The sequence below is a fragment of the Lutra lutra genome, chromosome 3, assembly GCF_902655055.1.
Source record: "Lutra lutra chromosome 3, mLutLut1.2, whole genome shotgun sequence".
Classification (NCBI taxonomy): domain Eukaryota; kingdom Metazoa; phylum Chordata; class Mammalia; order Carnivora; family Mustelidae; genus Lutra; species Lutra lutra.
The window spans coordinates 156,782,737-156,808,850 of record NC_062280.1 but is presented as its reverse complement, the minus strand read 5'-3'; the positions used below and the strand labels follow the sequence as shown (position 1 = coordinate 156,808,850).

Here is a 26,114-nt window from a genome sequence, read left to right as displayed (position 1 = left end):
TTAGTCGTTAAGCATCTGCCTTTGGCTCAGGTCATGATACCAGGGTCCCGGGATCAAGCCCTGCATTGGGCTCCCAGCTCTGCAGGAAGCCTGCTTTTCCCTCTCCCACTCCCCCTGCTTGTGTTACCTCTCTCGCTGTGTCTCTGTCAAATAAATTTTTAAAAAACAAAGTGTCTTAGAGGGGCCCCTGGATGCCTCAGTCAGTTAAGTATCTGACTCTTGATTTCGGCTCAGGTCATGATCTCAGGGTCATGAGATTGAGCCCAGCGTTGGGCTCCATACTCAACACACAGTCTGCTTAAGATTCTCTCTCTCTGGGGTGCCTGGGTGGCTCAGTGGGTTAAAGCCTCTGCCTTCGGCTCAGGTCATGATCTCAGGGTCCTAGGACAGAGCTCTGCATCAGGCTCTCTGCTCAGCAGGGAGCCTGCTTCCCCCGCTCCTCCTCTCTCTGCCTGCCTCTGTCCCTACTTGTGATCTCTGTCTGTCAAATAAATAAATAAATCTTAAAAAAAAAAAAAAAAAGATTCTCCCTCTCCCTCTGCCCCCCCACCCCTGCTTGTACACTCTCTTTAAAAAAAAAAAAAAAAGGCAGAAACACTGCTTGTAAGCTACTTCTTTCAAATAAGAAGAAAAGAAGAACCAATAAAAATGTCCAGGCATTATAATTCAGACACCAACAAGTTGTGTATGAAGAAATCAAATCCAAAAATCTCTTTCAAAAGGTGAGATTTTGCCATTTGTGAAAAATGGATGGACCCAGAAGGTATTATGCTGAGTGAAGTAAGTCAGGCACAGAAAGACAAATACCATATGATTTCACTCATATGTCAAATCAGAAAAACAATACAAATGAATAAACAAAAATAAGCAAAGATCAGCAACAGACCTATAAACACAGAAAACAAGCTAATGGCTGCAAGAGGGAAGGGATGTAGGGGTAGGGTAAAGGGGGGTAGGAGACACAGGCTTCCAGTTGTGGAATTAATAAATGATGGGAATAAAAGGGACAGCACAGGGAGTATAGTCAGTGATATTGTAGTAGTGCTGTATGGTGACAGATGGTAGCTACACTTGTAAGCAAAACATAACATATAAAGAAGTTAAATCACTATGTCATACTCCTGGAAATGTAACATTGTGTGTCAACTACACTCAAATAAAACAATTTTTAAAAAAGTGAAATGAAAAACAAACAAACAAACAAAAAAACCCAAACAAACAGCAACAACAACAACAAAAAATTCCACAAAAATCTCTTTTGGAAAGTCAAAGAAAGAAAACTTTACATTTTAAAATAAAAAGTTATTTTCATATAGTGGTATGAGGTAAATTTAAATTAGCGTAGTATGAAAATTATATAAAACACATTATTTAATGGGTGCCTGGGTGGCTCAGTTGATTAAGCTTCCAACTTTTGGTTTCAACTCAAGTCATGATCTCATGGTTGTGAGACTGAACCCAGCATCAGGCTTTGCACTCAGTGTGGAGTCTCCTGCAGAGTCTTTCTCTCTTTACCTCTGCCCCTACCCCAACTCGTGCACACACACACACACACACACACACACACACACACACACACACACTTTCTCTCTCTCTCTCTCAAATAAATAAATAAATAAATAAATGAAATCTTTTTTTAAGAACCACATTATTTAGTATAAGTTGACTATTAATGATTCAAATAAATAATGGTTGTATTTAGGAATTCTGACTATATATAGGATTTTACTTATTAATGGCTTGTTTAAAGAATTCTACAAAAAACAATATAGGTTCTCTCAAAGATATGTTAACTTGGGTGTTCTGGAATGGATAGCTGCTGTATCAGGCTAGCATCTGTAAATACTGGCCTAAATGGAATCCTGTCTGGGATACCTGTGGAATCTGAACCCTATTTACTGAGGCCTTAAGAAAAGCAGTAGGTATGTATTTGACTGGGCTGATTGATAGTCATGAGAAATCCATCCAGAGCTGAAAATCCTGATATTCCCACTTAATGAGTAGCAGAAGGACTAATGATGATGATGGTGGCCCAAAGTAAAAGGAGATCAAATTTCCATTTTCCTTCTTTTTGTATTTATGAACTTGGATATATATATATATACATATATATGTATATAGATATAAAATTATATGTGCATATAATTAATTATATATAATCAATAATATATTGATTATATATAATTAATATATCATATAATATATATAATTAATTGTATGTACATATAATTATATATATACAAACTTTCATATATGAAAATTATTCATATATATAATTCATATAATATGAAAGTATATGCACATATAATTATATATATATACAAACTTTCACATATATATGGCCATTTTTTCTTCAGTATTGCAGCCTTTTTTTAAAAGAGATATTATTTATTTATTTTAGAAGGACAGAGAGGGAGAGAGAGAGGACATGGGAGTAGCGGGAGGGGCAAAGGGAGATGGAGAAAGAGAATCTCAGGCAGATTCCACATAGAGCGTGGAGCCTGACCCAGGGCTCGATCCCAAGACCCTGAGATGATAAACTGAAACCAAGAGGCAGACACTTAACTGAACAATGCCTCTAGCACTGGAGCTTTCATCAATGTGTGAGAGAATGACCAATAATGCAATGGAAAATAAACCAAAAACATAATATACGCGACTGGAAAAGGAAAACACTTGTTAAACCGTAAGAAGACACTCAGAATAAAATCTAGAATATGGGAAAATGGTATTGTTTTACTGTAACATATATATGTATATATATATTAAATCTTATAGTATTAGCACTGACACGGTGGAATAATACGCAATAATTAATATTTAAGTGAAATTGTGCATAAAAATGGCATGGCATTGACATTATTTTTCACATTTGCAGTAAAATATTCTAAAAAAATATGTGGTTGACCAAAAAAATGAGCCTGATTCTTCACTCCCCCTTTTTCCACAATCTTTGAGATATGCTTTTGCAACACTTCACATTAAGAGGTGGATTCGTTTTCCCACCCTGAGCCTAGATCTAAGGGAAACTTGCTTGGTTCTGCTCTCTCTCTCAGACTCCGACATGTGTCTTGAGGAATCAGCCTAGGACAACTTTCTGAAGGATGAGAGACTATAAGAAACAAAACCAAGGCAGCCCACTTGTTCAAGCTGAATCTCAATTATGTGAGAGAAATCAGCCAGTATTAAGTGCTAAAGAATGAACGTTTATGTCCCCCTAAAATCCATTATGTTGAAATCCTAACCTCCATTAGGATAGTACCGGAAGGTGGGGACTTCGGGAGATAATTAGATTGTGAGGGTGCAGCCCACACGAACGGTATTTATGCCCTTATTAATGAGACCCTAAAGGGCTCCCTTACTCTTCTGCCATGTGCGGTCATAGCGAGAAGACGACCAACTATGAGCCTGGAAGCAAACCTTCACCAGATACTGAATCTGCCAGCACCTTGACCTTGGAGTTCCCAGCCTCCCGAACCGTGAGAAATAAATTTCTCTTGTTTATTAGCCATCTAGTTTATGGGATTTTCATTATAGCAGCCCAAACAGATTAAAACAGTAAGTCATCTTAGCCATTCTACAACTGACCACAGATATGAAATTGAGTCCAGCTGTGTGAAGCCAAGAATTTTGGAGCAATTAGTTACACCATATTATTTTGGCTATATGTAGCTAAAACAGAGTCATATATTTGTTGTAACTCTACCATGTCCGTGAAGAGCCTTCAGGCTTATTACATACACTCTTGCCCTAGACATGCAATCAGCATGATACTGAATATGAAAAACTCTTCAAAATTAATCACTTTATTTAACAAATAAATTAAGTAAAAGGAAAATAATTGTGAGAGAAAACCTACAGCTTTACAGATTTAAGGCACAATTCAATGAAATGCCATATGTGGTTGTGTTTGGATCCTAATTTTATTTTATTTATTTTAAAATATTTTACTTATTTAAGAGAGAAAGAGTGCGCGTGAGAGAGAACATGAGCAAGGGGAGGGGCAGAAGCAGACGCAGACTACTGCAGAGCAGGGAGCCCTACACAGAGGGACCTGATTCCAGGACCCCAGGATCATGACCTGAGCAACCCAGGTACCCCCTGGATCCTAATTTTAATAAACAAACCACAAATGAAAGTATTCATGACTTAAATAGGAAGATTTAAAACTGAAAACTACTGATAATGGTTTAGTATATTAATAATACAATAATAGGGTTGTGATTATGTTTTTTAGAAAATAATCCTAATCTTCGTGAGCCTCATACTGAAATATTTTCAGGGATATGATGATATCTTTGGAATTTGCTTCAGAACAATCCAGTGTGATAATGGTAGAGAAGTGGGCCATACTGAAGACCAGTGATTCTCAAGCTTTTATCCGTAAGAGTCATTTGGGAATCTGGTTAAAATGCAGACCTGGATTCAGTACTTCTGTGATGTCTATGTGTTAAGGAGCTCTCAGGGAATGGGATTGCTACTGGTCCCCAGAACACACTTTGAGAAATAAGGTTATAGATAAAATGAAGGGCCATGAATTAGTAATTGTATACCTGAGTAGTGGCTACATGAGGCTTCACAGCACATTCTCCCTACTTTCATATATGTTTAAATTTTTCATAATACAATAAAAATTGTTTAAAATAATATTTCTAATTCAACTGAGCAGATACATATTGCTGCTGGAATAGTGAGCTCCTAGGTTGTATTTGAGTCTGATATGCTGGATGAGAGAATAAAAGAATGCCACATTTCAGGAGACGGAAACTGCCTAAAAGCAAGAATGAACATGGAATGATTATGTAGAAGATATCTAGCTTGTATGCTAACTGAAAGATATTTACAAATGTCCTACGTTGCCATGGAATTTGAGAATTCAAGATACGTATTGTTGCTTTCCTTGTGGGGTGTAGTTGGGAAAGAAAACCAACCAGGACCATAATCTAATTAACCGCAAGATGGCGCCAAAGCCCCTTCTGACCATCTCACAGCTTGACATTTTCTCCCCCCTGGAAGAAATTTGGAGTAGAATCAGAGCATAAAATAGAAACTCCGTGTTTTAAGCAAGTAGTTAAAATAATTAAAATTTGAACCTAGCTATTATCAAGAATGATTTAATCATGAGGGAACTCATGCATTTTAATCACAGATATTAAATGCATTTATTAGTTCACATTAAGTGATAGAAAAAGTACATATTCATATTTGATAAGTTTATTCTTCCTTAAATATCTTGGGCAAACTGTAGATAAAGTTTTATTGGCAGCACTAATAATAATACCACTAAAATGAATTCTGCATCTTTATTTATTATATCCATTACTGCAAATGGTTTCTGAATATCTTTTCAAAACTGATGAGTCAGATAAAAAAAGGAGAAAGGAAAAACTAGTGATTTCCTAAAACTTTTCATAAAGGAATGACCTTAATTGTTAATATGAAAGAACATGTGATTTAAGTAACAAAATTTATTTTGGAAAATTTTATTTTAATATTAGATTTACTGGATGATGTTTTGACCGTACAAAATTGACCCTAGCCCTATTTTTGGGTGCTTATCTTTTCCATGCTAAATTTTCAATACATTAGAAAACAGGAGATTGGCAAACTTAAGTCATTGGTATTAATGAGCTACATGTACACCTTGTCCAAAAATTTCAGTACCAATAAATAAATTTAAAAATTATTTCTTGTGAATTTATTATATACTATCCAACATGTGACTTGAATGATATTCAGTGAAATAAAAATAAATAAGTCATAATTTGAAAGGATGGATGATGGACAGCATTAAATGTGGAAGAATATTCCAGCTAAGCCTAAGGTTCTTTCTTGGAAATTATGGCTGGGAGTTCACTAGTCAATTAGTTGGAAATTTCATTACCAATGATAATAAAGTAGGAATCCAGAATAACATGGGCTTGGGAGTAAATTTAAGGTAAAAATTGAGACAGTTTTGGATACTACTCTTTCAAGAAGTAGGGTACTAAAGAGAAAGATAAAACTAGGAAAGTATCTTTGAGGGGAATTCAAGAAAAAGAACAATTTAGAATAAAATATTGGATTTACAATGTAGGTAAAATGAGAGTATTATGAAGACATGCTTTCCAAGTTTGGGCTTTATTCACATACTGTGACTTAATAACAAAAAGAGCTTTAAACATGGAAAAAATATATAGTTGACTTTTTAGTGTCATATCTATGATTTCACAGAGAAAACATATATCATTTATTCCTCAGGGATGAGTCTACAATATAATCAAAATGTAAATTACTACAAAGTAAAAATTATACTACTCAAAATGATATGAAAAATTTTATCATGAAACACCAATCAGAACTGAATTTGGAAGTTTCTAAAGGAAAGTATTTATAATTTAATGTTTTATGGAGAAAAAGACAAACTATTAAGCAGTAAAGATTTTTAGAGCCATGTCTTTAATAAACATTATACATGATTAGTAATCACAATAAAAATTGCAAGGCAATTGGATGTTTTAATTAATAATGGTAATTTTTAAGTAACTCAGATATTTTATTTACTTAATACATAAGCAGTTTACTAAACTGCTTAGCAAACATGTTTCATTAAAAAAATATTAGGGTAATCAGCTTGTGCCTCCAGTCCTAAATCTAAAGAGAGGAGACCAATTAGTAAGTTTATTTTTCACAGAAATTCATGCATACTACTTCTTCTATGATCAGTAGGCCTCTAGATAGCAAAGACATTTCAACATTAAATGTGATAAAATAAATTCAAACATGATAAGACAGATTAATATAAAAAATGAAATTACTGTTCCACATAAATGATTATTGAATTTAATTGCACTCTTAAAACAGAGTTTAAGTGTTTTTTAGCCTACTAGGATAGAATATTTATGTTTTTATTTCTCCAAAGTCTTTTGATTTTTTTCTTATCCATTACTCAAAAACAAATCACAATGTCTTTGACATCAAGAGAATATTGTTTAAATATGCCTGAGCTCTACCTTGGTGGACACAAAGCACTCCAACTACTTAGAGAAGACTCGGTGGCAAATGATCCCTTAAACAGAATAAGATGCTTAGCATTTATTATTTTATGATTGGTTAGAAGAGAATGTGGGAGTCTTATAGTGAGAATACTTTATAAAGAACTTGTACATAATGAGAAGGGCATTGTATGGAGGAAGCAAAATCAGTGCAGAATATTTGAGTTGCAGGAGTTTCATTTTACTTCTTTTGTTAAAACAAGATGATCATGGCATGTGGTATTTGGAGAAACTAAATATTCAGTGTTATTTGCCCCAAAATTACAAAACTCATTTATGTTTGGTTTAATAATTGGTGAAAGGCATTGCTCCCAAACTGTGAGCACTCTTCCCTGAAACCACATTTTTGTAATATGTCATTTTTGATGATCAAGAGTTGAATTTTGTTCCTAAGCTGGCACTTGGACATGTAGTTTCCTTGGTTGCTGTTCAACAGACAGTTTTGCTTGTAGGAGGGGTCGGGTGGGGACTTCCATAGTCAGTAAGTCACCTATTTTTTAAAGCACTGTTCAGAACACATTGTCTTGTAGCATTTGTTTATGTTTTCCCCCTTAAAGCTAGGGACTTAATTTTGTTTCTTGAGCCTTTCATTATGGTTACACGATAATTACACAATTTTTTTCTTTATGTCTATTAAATTCCATATGGGTCAAATTAATTGATACGATTTCCTGATAATATCTTAAATCTTATATGTGAAAAACATAGGTGATAAGAAAAAGAAAAGGATCCCCTTTTGTATCTAGAAAGTGAACTCGTTCTAAAGTATAAGCCATGGCAAAAATCTTTTCCTATTGTGCTGGTCAGTTGAAGACAATAAAACGAAATATAAAATTCAATACTTGAGAGCCTGACAGATATGGAGTTTAATCTACTCAATTCATTACTGTGTGTCAGCGGGGGAGAGGAGTAGTTTAAGGAAACAGACTGGAGTGACTATTTCCTATCTAGAACACTAGTTTACAATCCTTCTAGAAACATAAAGATCTATGTAAAAGGGGAAAAAGGCAAATTTTCATTTAATTTTGCTTTCTACCTTATAACTTTAAACCTGTAATACAGACAGGGAAGCAGAAAGATGAAAATATCCAAAGCCATTCACATCCATCCCCTTCAGCACTACTGACATCATTTAATTACAGATGGTTTTTCTATCAGCTACTGCATCTTCTGTTTTCAGTTTTAGAAAGAAAAATTTATTAGCATCGATAAAGAGTTCACTTAAACTATGTAATGCTTTTATTAAAACTTTCAATTTCCTTTTGAAAAATGTACATACAGGTAATTTTATGTGTATTTAATTTTTCTGAGTTAAAAGGAAAATGCATTGCTAGATGCCATGCAGATCAAAATACTGAGGTTTATTTAATCGTTTAAAATCAATCCACAGGGGCACCTGGGTGGCTCAGTCGGTTAAGCATCTGCCTTTGGCTCAGACCATGGTCTTGGGTTCCAGGGATCAAGCCCCACTTCACACTCCCTGCTCAGTGGGGAGCCTGCTTCTCCCTCACCCTCTGTCTCTCCCCCCTTGCTTGTGCTCTCTCTCTAGTTCCCTTACTCTCTCTCAAATAAATAAAATGTTTGAAAAATAAAATAAATCTGTAGATTTCATCTTAGAAGTAATACACCCATTCATATCACTGAAATATTAACAGGTAATGAAGAGATAAAGTTCAAAGTAATCATTCTAATTAATTTAATTTTCCATGATTATCTTTCTGATAAATATTTTACAATGGTTACCTTTCCTAAAATGAAATATAGAGATGTGAAGCTCTCCTCAAAATGCATTTGCATATTTAAATAAACTAGACAGATTCCCTAATATTATGAGAATTGTTTGAACTTTAAATGTTTGGAAATGAAGTCTTGAAAGAAGCATGATCCTTATAGTATGATGCTCCTTAGGAAAAAAAACAAATGAAATGACCTTCTTATCACTGCCTCTAGACTTTTACAAAATGATGAATGAACAAACAAATGCTTACCTCTCATGCTAGCTCTTAGTAATGACAATCAAAACTTTCACTTAACATTAGTTTTTATGCCCTTTATGCCCATATCAATATCATTCATTCTTCTACTAATGTTTCTCCTTGGTTTTTACCCAGAGAAAACCCATTTTTTTAAATCAATTCTTTTTGTTTAAACTATAAACCCACAAAACAAATCATCAATATTTTAATCCAATAATATTCATTATGGGGTGAATTTCTATTGCTATTTGCTTTGCTCTTGATTAGGAAAAGTGAAGATTTTTTTTGTATTAATGACTAAATATATATACTGTATAGATCAACACACTGGGATTATACTTAATCAATCAGGCTTTTAATAAATCTATCTTTCTAGACTGTCAGAGTTCAATGACTATTAATTCAGTCACTATTTATTGAGTGTGTATTATGCCCCAAGCATTCATTGAAGTACTAAGGATATAATAATAAATTAATGAAAAATACTGAAAAAACAAAACCAAAAATCAGAAACAAAATTTGCCATGTGGATATGCATTTTGACATTTTGTTTTTAAATAAAGAATAGCAAAGAGAAAATTATCACAATATGGTCCACTATTTTCTGTTTGGATTCTGCCACTGCCTGTGGAGAAAGCACTCCAGAATTTCAAGCCAATAACCAGTGATCAATAGCTAGACGTTTAAAAAAAAAAAAAAAAGCTGTGAAAGGCTATAGGAAATACTGTTGAAAGTATGACACTATAGCTTGTTTAGATTAACATGATAATCCATGATCTCCTCTATAAAAGAACAGTGGTGCTCCTGTATTACCCATAATAGGCTTTTTCTCCAAATAGTACATTATTCTACTCTTCGAGAAATGAATTTATAATGAATTACAATTTAAAGACAAAATGAAATCTTGCCATTTGCAATGACATGGATGGAACTAGAGGGTATTACGCTAAGAGAAATAAGTCAAATAAAGACAACATTCTTCTGCAAATAGTTATTATAAGCTCTCAAGATTAGAGTTACATAGAAACAAAGTGTTAAAATACAAAAGGCAAACGCCAAACTCCCAATTATGTGTGCAGTTACCTGAAACACTGGACTTATGAACTCATTTGTACCTTTGTCTCCTTAATATTTCCTGTTACAGAATAAGCTACTTTACATTTTTCAAAATTAATTATATCGTGATTGCCTCATCAATATATATCAATATATTCAAATCTTAATAGTTCCTCAAGATTAAGTACCCAAAAATCACTGATTAGTCTGCCGCAATCAAGGCTGGAGTTATTTCTCTAGGGTACCACAAAAGACGATCCAAGAGGTAAAGTAGCAGGGTCCTAAACTGGCAAATTCTCTAGGCAACTACCTGGAAGTAAAACAGTAATCTTTATGTATTTTCATTATAAGGGGATTATCAGAGATTTTAGAAAGGCTCCCATGAATATATTTCCATCTTCATCAGAACTAGGTGTCCCAGCTTATCTTTTCCTATTAGAGTGATAAAGCTGTTTTATTTTGTCCTTTTTGGCAGAGGGGGGATCTTCTTGACTGAAGGCCTAGCTGTATATTGATTTTTCTATTGCCCAGGATCTTGGGAATTCTAATATTTCCAAGTCTAACATGGTTAAACATTACCCAGGAAGCAGCTAATGAAAGATTCTTAATAAGCTGGATAATACACTTCGTCTCTCAGGTAAGAAATCAAGATTAGAAAGAGAATTGAGATAAAAATTAATTGTCTTGTTTTTAAAATAAACTTGACAGGTACAAGTACTGGGGGAATATTATTTCTCTATTACCTATTAATGTTACTATTCTTACACTTACCTTTATTACCTTCAATAATCAAAAATTAATCATTGGCTTTAATGTTTATACTAATTACTGATTTTTTTAAATAAGAAAGTAAGTAAGATATAACCTAACTCTTAAGATTAGCTACCAGTGTGGATCTTTCTACATTGCAATGCACATCAATATGAATTAATTGTAACACTTTAAAACATAGATTGTCTCTATTGGGGAGGGTATGTGCTATGGTGAGTGCTGTGAAGTGTGTAAACCTGGCGATTCGCAGACCTGTACCCCTGGGTAAAAATATATGTTTATAAAACTAAAAAAAAAATGTAAAAAGTAAAATTATATTAAATTTTGAAAAAAAAAAACATAGATTGTCTCTTTTTAGATATATTTTGGGTAATAACTTCACAAAGCCCATTTCTTCACGTGCTAAGTATACTGTCTGCCTGAGTGTCTTGAAATGGTAACTGTCCAATGACTTATAAATATGTTTGTTGGTCTTTGATAACTTTGCAATAATATTTTGGAAATGAATGAATAATAAGTAGAAAATGTGAAGTGATTATTCTTCTATGCCATGGTACTTAAGATTTATTATAATACAGTGTTTATATTTATAGTGATACCAGTTAAACCTCAAAAGAACTTGTAGAAAAACAAGAGAGATCTTTAGAATGTGGAAAGTAGGGGCACCTGGGTGGCTCAGTGGGTTAAGCCGCTGCCTTCGGCTCAGGTCATGATCCCAGGTCCTGGGTTCGAGCCCCACATCGGGCTTTCTGCTCAGCAGGGAGCCTGCTTCCTCCTCTCTCTCTGCCTGCCTCTCTGCCTACTTGTGATCTCTCTGTCAAATAAATAAATAAAATCTTTAAAAAAAAAAAAGGAATGTGGAAAGTATATTAAGGTTAATATATTGCTTGAATTGGGATGATGGGGTGGGAAAAATGTAATCTATATTATGTCTATATTTATTTACCAGATTAACTGTGTTATTAATAGGAAGTGAAGAAGTGCCCAGTGATACAACCTTATCCCTTTTCCTTCATCCCATAATCACAGCCTGTATTTGCTGCCAGATATGACAAGGTGATTAGGAGGATTCATTTCTTTCTAGCACTATTTTTCTTCCTTTTCAATTTATTTCTTTTGTTTTGTTTCATAACAGTACTTCACAGAGCCACTTTCTATGTTAATAGATTTCTACCTTACCTCTAAAATCATAATAAAATACCACATTCATGTACAACTTAGATAGCCATGAAGGTTATATACTAAGATATAAGTGCATTAGTAGATGCAGAACAAGCTCTTGAAAGTTCTTCATTCCTGAGAATGCAGTCAACTACAAACTATAAGAATGAAGTAGAAAGAAAGCCATTAATATTTCTATTGAGTTGACTAAGGGTATAGATTGCTTAAATGTTTAAAAAAGACAAACATTCCTTTAGTTAAGTTCTTGAGAAAATATTATAAGCAGTTCTCTCAAAAAGAGAGAGAGGGAAAAAAACATGAAGAGAGAAAATGAGAGTGAGGTAGAGAGAAGAGAATGAATTAGTTAATGCCTCTCTTCAAAGGATTATAATTTCATTATGGATATAATTAGAGACCAAAACCAAACACATTACACTGTGGACCCTCTAATCAAGGGAGCAATCAGAGCATAGTGAAAATGGGGAAAAGATGTTGGCAACAGACCGCAGAAATAATGCATCAAACATGTCACAGTTGAAGAAAGCAAACCAGGAAGACATTTTAGGTAGGGCAAGTAGATTGAGCAAGTACACCTAAAATGGTATAAGGAAAGGTTTGACTAGACTGTATTGGATGAGTCATGCTGTGAGATAATGCCATTACCTAATTTGGGGAAATGGTTAATGGAGTAGAACTTGGTATTTATAAAAGAATTTTAATTGAAATTAAGAGAATATGTGAATCCACACAAACACCTTGAAAACAGGAGTGAAACGGTGAATAAAGTAATGGGGAAATTACTCAGTTTTGGAATGTGGCAAAGAGATAACAAAGGGATAAAATAAATATGTATATGACTGAAATTAAATTTAGTTTGACCTATTTGAATTAGAGTTGAAAAATATGCAATATCTAAAACTAAAGGACCAACTAGGATTGTAGCATCACCAACTGGTGACTAGTTTTTATAAGGTTAAATATCATTCTAAGTTAACTGATTCATATTAGGGAATTTAAGTCTGTTTGAATTCTGACTATACAATCCTATAGGCTTATCCTAGAGTACATTTCCCCCCCTTCTCCCTCCCCGCTGCCAGGAGTAGCTCTTTGAATGATCTTAGGGTACTTTAGATTGAATGGCTTTCTCTGAAAACAACTGTTTTGCAAAAAAAAAAAAAAAAAAATTATGTATGAGAATATGAAGACAGACTAATTCACTTAGAACTGTTATTTTAGAATATTTCTAAATACTAATATGGGAAATATGTAAAAATATAATACTTTCAACTAAGTAATTTCCCAAATATATATATAAATAAGATGAAATATAACACATATAACATATATAAATGACAAATGATATATAATTATATATATAAATAATACATGTAATGCATTTTACATTGTTAAATGAAGTTATTACACATAAACTGTATTATACATTTAAATACTTACTGGAGTTTTTTTTTTTTTTTAAGATTTTATTCATGTATTTGACAGACAGAGATCACAAGTAGGCAGAGAGGCAGGCAGAGAGAGAGAGGGGGAAGCAGGCTCCCTGCTGAGCAGGGAGCCCGATGCGGGGGCTCTATTCCAGGATCCTGAGATCATGACCTAAGCCTAAGGCAGAGGCTTAACCCACTTAAGCCACCCAGGTGCCCCAATACTTACTGGAGTTTTTAAATCACCTTAAGGGAGCTCTCCCCTCTTTTATGATTATTAATATTCAGTAATATAAAAATATATGAATACTTTAATTTTAAGATAAAATCCTCTACAGAAAGACATGCTTTAGAAGTATTTACATGATCAACATATTTATAATCTCTTTCAAAAAGATTCATAAAGAAATTATTTCCAAATTTACTTCGGTGGTACATCATATTTATGTCACAGATACTCATTTTGTAAAGTTAACCGGTGCACTTATTTAGTAATAATGAAAACAGATAAGACATTTGAGTAAGGTTTTCACCCACCAGTTTTCCCACTTCTTCAACTGAAGAGAGTATTATTTCTAAATAATACAAGGTGACGCAAAAATGTATGAAAATATGGTATTACCCTTGGATTTTAAGGAGAGTTTGAATAAAGCATGAACCATCCTGATTTGTCGATGCCTGCCATTTATAATGCTGTTTACAAGCACAATAAGCATATTTAAACTAATGCTGATTTTCCCCATCTGCATCTGAGCAGTGTTTGGTCCTCCCAAATGCTAATTATTGAGAGACATAAAGATGTTTATGGTTATAATAAAGCCATTAATATAATTCACAAGGTTTCTATAGTAGATTGTCTACAAATAATATTGACTCTATTAATTTCCAGGGCCATTGAATACAAGTGATTATGGAGGAATTGCCCTGTCATGGCCATGAATAAATCATGTTCTATGCTCCACTGGACAACACCTCTTAAAATTATATTGGAATCTATAAATATGATCTGGACAAAAGATGGAAGCATTTATGATAGGGTAATGACAGTGTGATAGTAAAGCAAAAATAACTGAACTGGAAGTTAAGAGATTTGTGGCCTAACTCTAAACTTTGACTAGCTGTGTATTTGTGGAGATACACCAATTTACTTCTTTTCCTCTTTTGTAATGCTAAGGGATATACCAGATTTTCTAATGGTCTTTCCAGTTTAGTGGTTTTAAAATTATATATTGTATGAAAATATAAGACTACTGATTAGTCAACTAATTGTACATTAATTTGCTGAAGGCCTACTCATTTTAAACTGTGAAAGTTAATTTTGTGGGGAAAAAAAATCCAGCAGTTTATTTAGGATTTACACTGGGGTTTTTAATATGGAAAATTTATCTTTGAGTTTTCAGTTTTACTTACATGATACTATATGCCCTACTTTGGCTAGTTTCTGACCTAGTTATTAATATGCTTGATCTTGTGGGTATTGAACTCCTGCATGAAAGCAGACTTGCTGAAAGGTTAAATAAAATTTGTTTACATGAAATCAGTACCAGTACGTGGAATGTGGTCATCATGAATATTTATGACAGTGTGACTGGGATATATAGTCCTTGCAGAAATATTTTATTTCAAAATATTATGTATAGAGAGAGTAGAGATAACGCACAGAAGACTAAGATTTCTTACATTTTTTTGGAATGTGATAGTAAGGATTTTTTGTTGTTGCTTAAAATTGCATTGAAAGAGCAAAATAAATGCCACGTTTCTTTAAATTTAATTTTGATCTTCTGTTTTGTAGATACATATATAAAAATTGCTAATACTTTTTGTCTATCATGTATCTATTATATACATATATACATACCTGTGAATATATAAGCTATTTACATAAGTATCATTTTTGTGTGAGGTTTTTTTTTGTTTTTTGTTTTTTGTTTTTAATTCAAGACCCTGAGATCAAGACTTGAGCTGAGATTAAGAGTCCTATGCTCAAATAAGTCAATTGGAGAAAGACAACTATCATATGATCTCCCTGATATGAGGAAGTAGAGATGCAACGTGGGGGGTTTGGGAGTAGGAAAAGAATAAATGAAACAAGATGGGATTGAGGGAGACAAACCATAAGAGACTCTTAATATCACAAAACAAACTGAGGGTGGCCGGAGGGAGGGGAGTAGGGAGAGGGTGGTGGGGTTATGGTCATTGGGGAGGGTACGTGCCATGGTGAGTGCTGTGAAGTGTGTAAAGCTGGCGATTCACAGACCTATACCCCTAGGGCTAATAATACATCATATGTTTATAAAAAATAAAAAATTAAATTAAATTAAATTAAAAAAAAAGAGTTCTATGCTCAATCAACTGAACCACCCAGGCATCCCAGTTCGAATTTTTCTTGATTATGATCCCTAGGTCTTTATTTTCCCTGCACAATAATTATTTTCCCATATTTATGTAATACTTGGGAGAATTTATCATATCAAGCTTTAAAATATATGCTAAAATCCATATCCTATTAGGCAGTATATAATTTTTGGGTTAAAAAATGCTTAAAGCTAGTGAGTCATATATATCTGAATTTTTTTTTTTTTAAAGATTTTATTTATTTATTTGACAGAGAGAGATCACAAGTAGGCAGAGAGGCAGGGAGAGAGAGAGGAAGGGAAGCAGGCTCCCTGCTGAGCAGAGAGCCCGACGTGGGACTGGATCCCAGGACCCTGAGATCATGACCTGAGCTGAAGGCAGCGGCTTAACCCACTGAGCCACCCAGGTGCCCCCATATATATCTGAATTTTAATCTGATTATTACCACTTCTTAACTTTGTAACCAAAGACGAACCTCTGAACTGCCAAATTTCAACCATCTCACCAATAACATATAGATTATGAGTATAAAATGTGTACAGTTTTTGTGACGACAACATAAATTCATAGCAAGTACTTAATGTTATCTTGGGTCACAGACATGCTGAGAGACTGAATACACGAACAGGCAATGGCTGGAACATACATAGGCAGTCGGCTAGAACTCTGACCATGACCTGCAGCAACCTGCCCAGGAGACCAACCCCATTATCTACAATAGCCAGTCCAGGAAGCTGGCTTGCTCTAAGTCAGAACAGAGGGAAGCCCGATTACTAGCCTTGTAACAATCTAGTAAGCTAAGAAATAACTTCTGTAACAAGCAGCCTAAAATGGCCAGGACTTGATTAATAACCAACAGTTTTCTTAATTTTTGCTCCCCCTTCCAACTTAGACTCAACAAGAGAAACCAGACGTGCATCCCTTACTGATCCCATAGGATACCTTGCTTCTGTAGTTAGCCGGCCTCCAGCTTCTCCATGCCAACGGCCTCTAATCAGGACACACCTGAAGTCTTCCCTTTGTTCCACTATAAAGGCTTCCCATTCCCCAGCCTGCCTTTGAGTTTCTGCCGAAAACCAAGGGACACGGTGGATCCCCTTGCTACAGCAAAGCGGTCAGCAAATCTCCTTTGCTCTTCTCTTGAATCTTTGGTTTTGCTTTGTATAAGAGACAACATTAAAAATCTTAACATCATTGTGCATTACACAGTATGTAAAAATATATACATTCAATATACTGTTGGACAGCGTTACCATATATGCATAGTCTCATAATTTTGCACCCATTTGCTTCTGTAATAACAAACAGCATAGATAATTACCTGGATCAAAGAGTGGAAGGACTCCTCTAATATATGAAAACACAGTACTCCAATTAATCACCCAGATTGTAGTACAATTTTTACCTAGGTTATACTCAGGAGCCCCAATTAGTGCTCTGACCAGTATAATACAACTAATAAGTGACCTTTGATTGGCTTACAGACAAGATAGAAGCTAATACCACAAAAATGTCTGCATGATTTTCATGTTGCTGACCCTTATTTATTCATTCACTCAGTAGTAGTTTTGAATGGTACTAGGTATGTGATAGATACTTTGGTATCAATACAAAGTTCAATGCTATCATACAGTTCACCCAAGATGAGAGGGATACAGACACCAAACAACATTAATAAAAAACAATTTAAAAATTACATACTACCGCATATTAAGATGGGGTGTGTTCTATAGATAAGAAGGTACTGCATGGTGAGGGGAATACATTATCCTTGGGAAAGGAGCCAACACTTAACCTAGAATACTCAGGGAAGGTTTCATGTAGAAGATGCTTCAGCTACCACTGGAAGAAGTGAGCTAGTGGGTATCTGGTGGAAAAGTGCTTCAGGAGGAGGTAGCAGTGACTGCAGAGGAGATGGGGGCTGGCCAGAAGTGGGCAATAGAGAGTAACGGGGCCGAGTGTCGCTGGGCTGGGGTGAGTATAGTAGACCTGGCCATCAGAAGAGGAAACAGAGTAATGTGGGGAGGGTAGTATGTGCAGGGTTTGTGGGGCACTGTAAAATCTGTGGCTTTCATTCTGAAGGACGTGGAAAGCCACTGCGAGATTTTGAACAGAGCAGTAATACAATAAGATTTACATTTTAAAATGATCATTGAGATATAGAAAGAATAGGTGAAGAATAGATGTTAGGGATCAAATTTAGAAACAAAGATTCAAAACTGAGATCTACTGTACTAATCCCGGCTGGAGAAGGAGGTGTCCAGGACCAGAGTGCTTGCAGTGAAGGTGATAAATGCAGTTAGATTCTCATAAAAGCTGGAAGATAGCCAGCGGTATTTGCTAACAGATTAGATGTGTGTGAGAGAGAAAATAAGGAATCAAGGATAAGACTGAGAATTTTTGCCTGACAAACTGGAAGGAACTTCAGATAAAAAAAAAAAATGCTACTATCTATATGTCTGAGGAAAGCAAAAGATCAGGAATTCTAGTTCTTATACTCAGTGATTTTTGTTTCTGCACAATCTCTCTCTTTATCTCTGACTTTGATTATCAGTATGCTATCTGTTTAAGTAACCTTAAGACATCTGTAAACATAAAACCATTGTTGCTTTGGAAAACCTTGTTAAGCTTTGGCTATATATATATATATGTACACATATATGTATATATATATAATAAATTTTATATATAAAATTTGAATTTCTAGTGCGATTCCAAATTCTTCTTACATTAAAAAAATGAAATCAAAACAAGACTAGGTTCTTTTGTTCTTGGTACACCAGCCTATATAACCCTATACAATCCTCCCTTCATCCTGGGAGGCGGGTGTGATTTGGAGGGGGCTGAATTTCTCCTCCAATTTCTTTCTCTGAATTTTGCTGGCGTGCAATATTTACACCAGCCCAGAATCAAGAGAGTAAGGGATCTTCTATCAGGTACAAGAAGACTAATAAGAGGGAGTCACAGAATTAACTGCTATGGCTACTAACCAGTAAAAAGGCTCTATTAAGCATCTTTGAATTCTCTTATACTGTACTATGAAAATGTGCTTTCAGAAAGAAAAGGAGTTTTCAACTTAAACTTCATATCTTAGATTTCAACTCTGCCTCCTAAACCTGCTTCTCCTTCAGTTTTTGCCATCCACTCATTTTGGTTCAAGTCATAATCTTAAGAGTCACTGGGATCCCTCCCTAATTTTAATACTGCATAGAGAATCATTAACGAATGTTAATACCAGCAATAAATAGTAATGATATTAATTACTTATTGAGTTCTATGTGTCAGGCATTGTGTTAATAGCTTTATATTCACAATCTCATTTAATTATCTCAACAACATTATGAGGTAATTACCATTATTATTGTGAAGACACTAGAACTTCTTGCATAATTAATTTGCCCAAGGAGATGGAATTTAGAAAACAGAAAATACAGGATATCTGACTTTGCTACATTATATGGTCTTCCTAAGTTGCGTCAATCCTCTCGCCTACATTTTTTTTTTATGTTGTCTACTTGTCACTGTCCCCACTGCCACGACAGTAATTCATATCCTTCTTTCTTAGGCTAATGCAGTGGTCTTATCAACTGTTTCCCTCCACTGTTCTTGCTCCATCATCCATTTTCTACATGGCAGTGGTAGATATCTTTCAAAATGGAAAATAAAATCATGTTAATCCTCTTGCAGTAAAGTCATTCATGTTATCACATTACCCTTAGTCTTGACGTAAACGTATAAGCCCCTATTGGGACAGGCATATGTTCAATGCTTACCTTACGCCTGTATACTAGTTGTGCCCATCTTGTAGGTCAAATTCTTAGCATCTTCAGAGGTAACGAAGGATCTAGCTCATCTGGGGAAAAAAAAAGTTATGAGATTAAAATTTAAGAAAGACCTTTTAATAATTTAAAATTGAAATAATGGCCAAGTAGAGTACTTTTGACCATCTCTTTATTTTCTACCAGTAGTTAAATATGTGAGGAAAGCAAAATTGTCATGAGAACACTGTTTTGTAAAAACAGAATCAGTGAATGAGAATTTTGCTGCATTTTGTCAAGGGTAATTTCAGTAGACTGTATTAACCTGTTGAGCAAATATATACTCGAAACTAGATCAGCAAATTGTCCTTCCCTGCAGAAAACCAGACACCTTTGAAGAATTTTCACTCTTTTTACACTTCCATTTCTTACCTCCACACTGGCTATCATAATTATGTTAAGACTCTAAAATTTAGGTAGAAAAATACAACACACTCAAGCTTATTTTTATAATTTATAATAATTTAATGGGCCTGAGTATCTGATTTGATCTTCAGGTCACCAAGATTTGAATGTGATTTTCACTGAAATTCCTTAAACACCTATTTACAGATTATTATTTGGGGTAGCTCACCTGAATCTATTTTGATTTCATTCTTGCATTTAATTATTAAATAAATACACACATACCAAACAAAACCTCCTGTCTTTATAGGATTTGCATTCTACTGGAGGAAGACAAATATTAAACAATAAACAATAATTAAAAGAAGTAAATTTAGACAGTCTGCTAAGAACATGCAAATGGGAAAACTTTTCTTTGTTTTAAATAGAATAAAATAAGGAGGAGTGAGAGTATTTGGCAATTTTGCTATTTTAAACCGAGTGGTGACAGTAAGACTAATTGAGAACATGACACTTGGAGGTGGAAACAAATTTAGATGCATGGGAATCTGGATGAATAACATGTTAGGCTGAGGAACCAGGCACTGCAAAATCTCTCTGGCAAGAACAGTTCATGTAGGTAGGGCGGAGGGTGTGAAAGAGAGGATAGGAGAATTAATGACAAGGATAAAAAAAGGCTTGTAGGCCACTTTAAGGACTTACTTTTATTCTGAATGAAATGGGGAGCCACTGCAGAATTTATAGTGAAGAAGGGACTTGATCTGGCTCACAGTTCTTCAGTATCTCTCTATTACAATGTTGAATATAACATATGGGGGTGAATGTGGAAGGAGGAGATCACTGAGGAAGTCACTATTACAATGCAAAGAAGACATAATATTGACTTGATCTGAAAGGGTTGCAGAGGTGGTAAGAAGGGGTCAGAGTTTGTATATATTTTAAGACACACTGAATAATAACTAATGACAGACTGAATAAGGAGCAAGAGATAAAAATGGTTATTGAAGATTATTTTAATGTTTTTTCCTGTATGATGGAAGAATGGGTTGTGATCAACTGAGATGGGAAAATATTAGATGAACTGACTCTTGGTGGGGGGGGGGGTGTTGGGAGTTCAGTTAAGTACATGTTAAGGTAAAGCTATCTGTGAGACCTTCAAATGTGGAAGTGGAACAAACAGTTGAATGTGGGAGTTAGGAGGTCAGGGAGAGATTTTTTTTTAAATTTCCTTTGTGTGTTGGTGATATTAACAGGCATGAGAGAGGAAGAAATCACTAAGGAACTGAATGGAAGTAGAAGAGAAGAGGTCCAAGAAAAAAACCTTGAAATATTCCCAAATTAAGAGGTTATGGAGAAAACAAAAGAAAGGAAAGGATACTGAGAGACAGATGTCAAGTAAGACAGATAAAAACTTAATTGACCCATATAGGCATCATTGCTAACTTTGACAAGTGGAGTAATTTTTATGAATTAGCTTCTCTTTAGATAGAATTAATTTTAGCATTTTCATTTTCCTTTTTCTTTTTTTAATATATTTATTTATCTTTATTTGAGAGAGAGAGAGAGAGAGAATGCAAGGTGGGAGGGGGCAGAGGAAGAAAATCCCAAGCAGATACCCTGCTGAGTGCAGAGCCTGCCAGCACTAGATCCTGGGACCCTGAAATCATGACCTGAGCTGAAACTAAGGATCAGCACTTAATCCATTGAGCCACCCAAGAGCCCCTTCATTTTCCTTTTCCTATCTAACCACATATTTAATAATAGTTTTCTCACTAGGCATCAAGAGTATGATAACTTTGGATGGAATTTCTATACTACAGCATATTTCAATGGGGCAACACTTCAAAGCCTTGCTTTCACTCTATTAGACTCTGTAGCCAAAGGTATTTATGACTCTGATGTCATGAAGTAATGTTTATCCTTTTCCTTCTCTGCTGTCTCTCCCCTGGTGGTTGAAATATGGATGTGATTGTAAAAGCACCCATCATGGACCATGACTCAAGATCATTCACAGAGAAAGAATAAGAAGGAAGGAGGAATAAGAGAGATTACCCAACACCATTAACATAAAAAATGGCCCTGTAACCTACTCATATTTTTGCATGAGGAAGATAAATTCTATGTCATTTAAATAATTGTTTTCAACCTAATTATCATTTTCCTCACTCAAAACTTAAGTAATATAGTGGTCAAACCAAAAACCCTTTCCTTTATGCTACATGGAAGCAAAGAAAAGGAAGAAAATCAAATAAATTATAGAAAGAAAATTCATTATTATCAGTGAAGCTGAGCGCTGTATAACTATAGCCAGAGCAGTGGCTAGAAGTAGAACAAAACAAAATGGAAAAGAAGTTGGGAAGGAAAAAAAAAAAAAAGAAAAGGAAAGAAGCTGAGACTTTGGATGAGAACACAAACATTTTACTTCAAGTGAATTTCAAATATCCCCTTGAAAGCAATGCTTAGTGAGGCTGCTATAAATATGGGTATTATGCCTTCTGATCCCTGAATATACTCCCAGATTGAATTAATTAGCCTAGTGCTTCTCAAAACATGTTCTCATGATAATCTTCAAAAAGAGAGTCTAAGAAATCTTGCATCTTTTAATTCCCCTTTGAGGGCAATATTTACATTAACAGAATTAAACTAATAATGCATTGAGAACACTGAGGATACTATTTGATTTTTTTCAACCAAAATTTTTCAAGGACTGCCTCCCACAGCCCTTTCACATTGTTAATGACACCAAACACATGCTTTGGAAACAACGTGGCACACTAAAGTTGTAGTTAAAGCTATCTTAATAAGAAAACTTCATGTTATAAGAGAAATTTGAGGATTGGTTTTATTGATGCAGTAGTCAAAACATCTTCACAAAAATTACAGGAGTAAATAAGAGTTCATGTTTTGAATTCAGTTTAAGTCTTGCTTTCTAATGACCTCTGGGTTTCTGTCTTCTATCTTTCCTCTTTGTTAAAATAATAATAATAATGATAATCAAAACATGCGCTTCCCTGCCTGGAAGATCCTGACAATCTGTGTAAAAAAGTAATTCACTCCTAAGCAGCAAATCCATTTAAAACATTCCAAAAAAGAATCACCAACCAAGCATTAAAATTACATTTCAACCATGATCAAAAAAATGTAGCATAATCAATTGGGTGTTAAAGCATCTAAACACAATTATCCAAACTACTAACTGAATCCAGAAAGTAGTCTCCAAACCTAAAGAACAGAAGGTATCACTTTCATGTTTAAACATACCTCCACAGAGCACTCACCAATACAGGCAAAATTAGAGCAATTCTAAAGACAGATATTTATTCTTAAAATCTTTACATCTGTCATTTAACTACATGTTAACTAAACTTACAGCTACGTAATGTAAGCTAAGGATTTTAAAAGCTACAAATATATCCTGGGTATATAAAATGTCCCAGAATTTTTTCTCAAATCTGTATTTTTACTTTAAGAATACGTTCAATAAAACATTTATGTTAGCCATTAATCATAAAAGTTCATTATGTTGATTTTTACGATTTTATCCATGATTCATACTGATTTCTAACAGGAAACAAGTCATCAGGTTATCAGTACAAAAGCTTGGGTAAACAGCATATATAGTACAATTAAATTTAAACCTCCAACATATTTATTCATTGAGACTTAGGTATTAGGCAAGAACTTTTTCCAGGGGAACCTGGGTTGCTCAGTAGGTTGAGCCTCTGCCTTCGGCTCAGGTCATGATCTCAGAGTCCTGGGGTCAAGCCCCACATCGGTCTTTCTGCTCAATGGGGAGCCTGATTCCCCCTCTCCCTCTGCTGGCCTCTCTGCCTACTTGTTATCTCTCTCTCTGTGTCAAATAAATAAATAAAATCTTAAAAAAAAGAAAAATAAGTTTTTCCAGGCACTAGGAATAAAAGAATGAATAAAAGTGTTTCTTCCATATTAGCTGTCCCTTAAAATAATGAATTCCTAATCTATCTCAAAACAGATCACTCACAGTTTATTGTATTAAATGAGTTAATAGCACCTGAAGTAAAATAAACATCATTCAAGGTTATAATCATCATTATCTCTTATCATAATTATTTCTTTATTGTACATCTTCCCTTTCATTATGAAAGCAAGTATCAGTGTCTATCACAGTTCATGACATTTAATAAGCATTTAAGAATACTGAGGAGTAAATGCTATTTTAACTTTTAGCTTTGTGAGGAAGGTATAATCTTTGATGTAAAATATCTTTTCAGATTCATTTTTAGAATATCAAATATGTTAAAATTACATAGTTCCATATATGTCATGTTAGAAGGAATATGTAATAATGGGAAATAGCTGATTTATTCATAAATGACCATAAACAGTGCTTTAAAGATATGCTACTTCCATGTCAATGTTTATAAAATAAAATAATAATATAACCTACATGTCAAAGTTAAGACATGATAGAATTATTTTTAAGGAAGATCATTAGTAAATGCAGATTAGTACCTTTTAAAGACTAAGCTGTAATTATAGAGTTCCAAGCTCTAATGAAAAATAAAATGGCTATAGATTAGCAGTAGAATGAGATGGTATTATCATAGGAAGAAAACAGTAACAAATACAACTAGGCTTAAGCCCTGTGCAAGATAATAGAACCAAGTTCTATTTGATATGTCATACCAGTACTAATTCATTTAGGTAACTAAGAAATTCCTATGTGTGGAGCAGTTGCTAGAAGCTGAGAACACAAATATTATAAAAATATAATGAAAGGCGACCTATATATCTCAATATATAATACTGATATAATACAATATATGTAATATCAATATATAAAACAATAATGAGGGGCGCCTGGGTGGCTCAGTCGTTAAGGGTCTGCCTTCAGCTATGGTCATGATCCCAGGGTCCTGGGATCAAGCCCCACAGCATCGGTCTCCCTGCTCAGCGGGAAGCCTGCTTCTCCCTCTCCCACTCCCCTGCTTGTGTTCCCTCTCTCTCTGTCCCCTCTCTATCAAATAAATAAAATCTTTAAAACAAAAAAACAAAAAATACATGAAATATTTTAATAAATGTGGGTATAAAATCCTCCCAATGCAATAGAAGATGGATAAACTCACCCTGAGCAAATCCATTACACTCCTAGATGAGAAGAGGGCATTTAGGCCAGATCTTGAAAACTGCGTAGGAGCACAGGAATTTGAAAAGGAGGAAACAGAATTTTTCAAAAGCATTGAGACAACAGAGCATGCAGCACATCTAAAAACAGGCAAGGGTTCTGTTTAACTGGAATGTAGCCAGGGTAGTGGTGAGCAATGAGAGAAGGCTCAAAAGGAAAACTGAAGAAATATTTTTACTAAGGTAGCACAGTACAGAAGATCTCAGACATTATATGTTGTTAGTCAAGGGGGAAGTATTAATCACTTTAAATACCGTCACAGATTTCAAATAGTTTTTTCTTTTTAAGATTTTATTTATTTATTTGACAGACAGAGATTACAAGTAGACAGAGAGTCAGACAGGGAGAGAGAGAGAGGGAGGGGGAAGCAGGCTCACCGCTAAGCAGAGAGCCCAATGCAGGGCTCGATCCCAGGACCCTGAGATCATGACCTGAGCTGAAGACAGAGGCTTTAACCCACTGAGCCACCCAGGCGCCCCTCAAATAGTTTTCATAGAGAAATACTTGGTAGATGGATTAGAAAGTTAAGAAATTTGGAGGAGAGATGCATTGGTAAAGACAGTATGAACTTGAAAAAGAAAGAGATAAAGATGGATCTAGATAGAGCCTCAAAAAACCTCATTGGTACACTCTTTCATGGTTCCAGAATAGGAGACAGATAAAACCTAGTGACAAATTTTATTAGGGGATATGGTTGACAAGGTTTCTAAACTCCTAAGGATGAGTAGATGGAGGTGACCTTGACTGAGATGTTGAATACAGGACAGAAGGTACTGAATAAGGGTGAAATAATGCATTTAGTTATTGACTTAACTTTAAAACTTAATATATCTATTAAATACTTTAAAATATTTCTTAATCTCTTGAAAATATGGTTCTCAAATGCAGGAAAGGTATCTGAGATGAAGTTACATATATATTTAAGTATTGCCTTCTATCTCTTGTTGAACCCATCTCTCCAGTTAGTGTATGCATGGCTAAATACTGTGAGA

At 34.6% G+C, this 26,114-nt stretch overlaps 1 long non-coding RNA gene across 1 annotated transcript in view; it reads right to left on the bottom strand.

The window, feature by feature from the left end:
- Positions 1–26,114, bottom strand: part of LOC125095242 (uncharacterized) — a 195,058-nt gene that overhangs the window by 116,588 nt on the left and 52,356 nt on the right. The window contains exon 2 of the long non-coding RNA XR_007125825.1: positions 19,569–19,648. This is a non-coding gene — a long non-coding RNA (uncharacterized LOC125095242). The remainder of the gene's footprint in view (positions 1–19,568; positions 19,649–26,114) is intronic.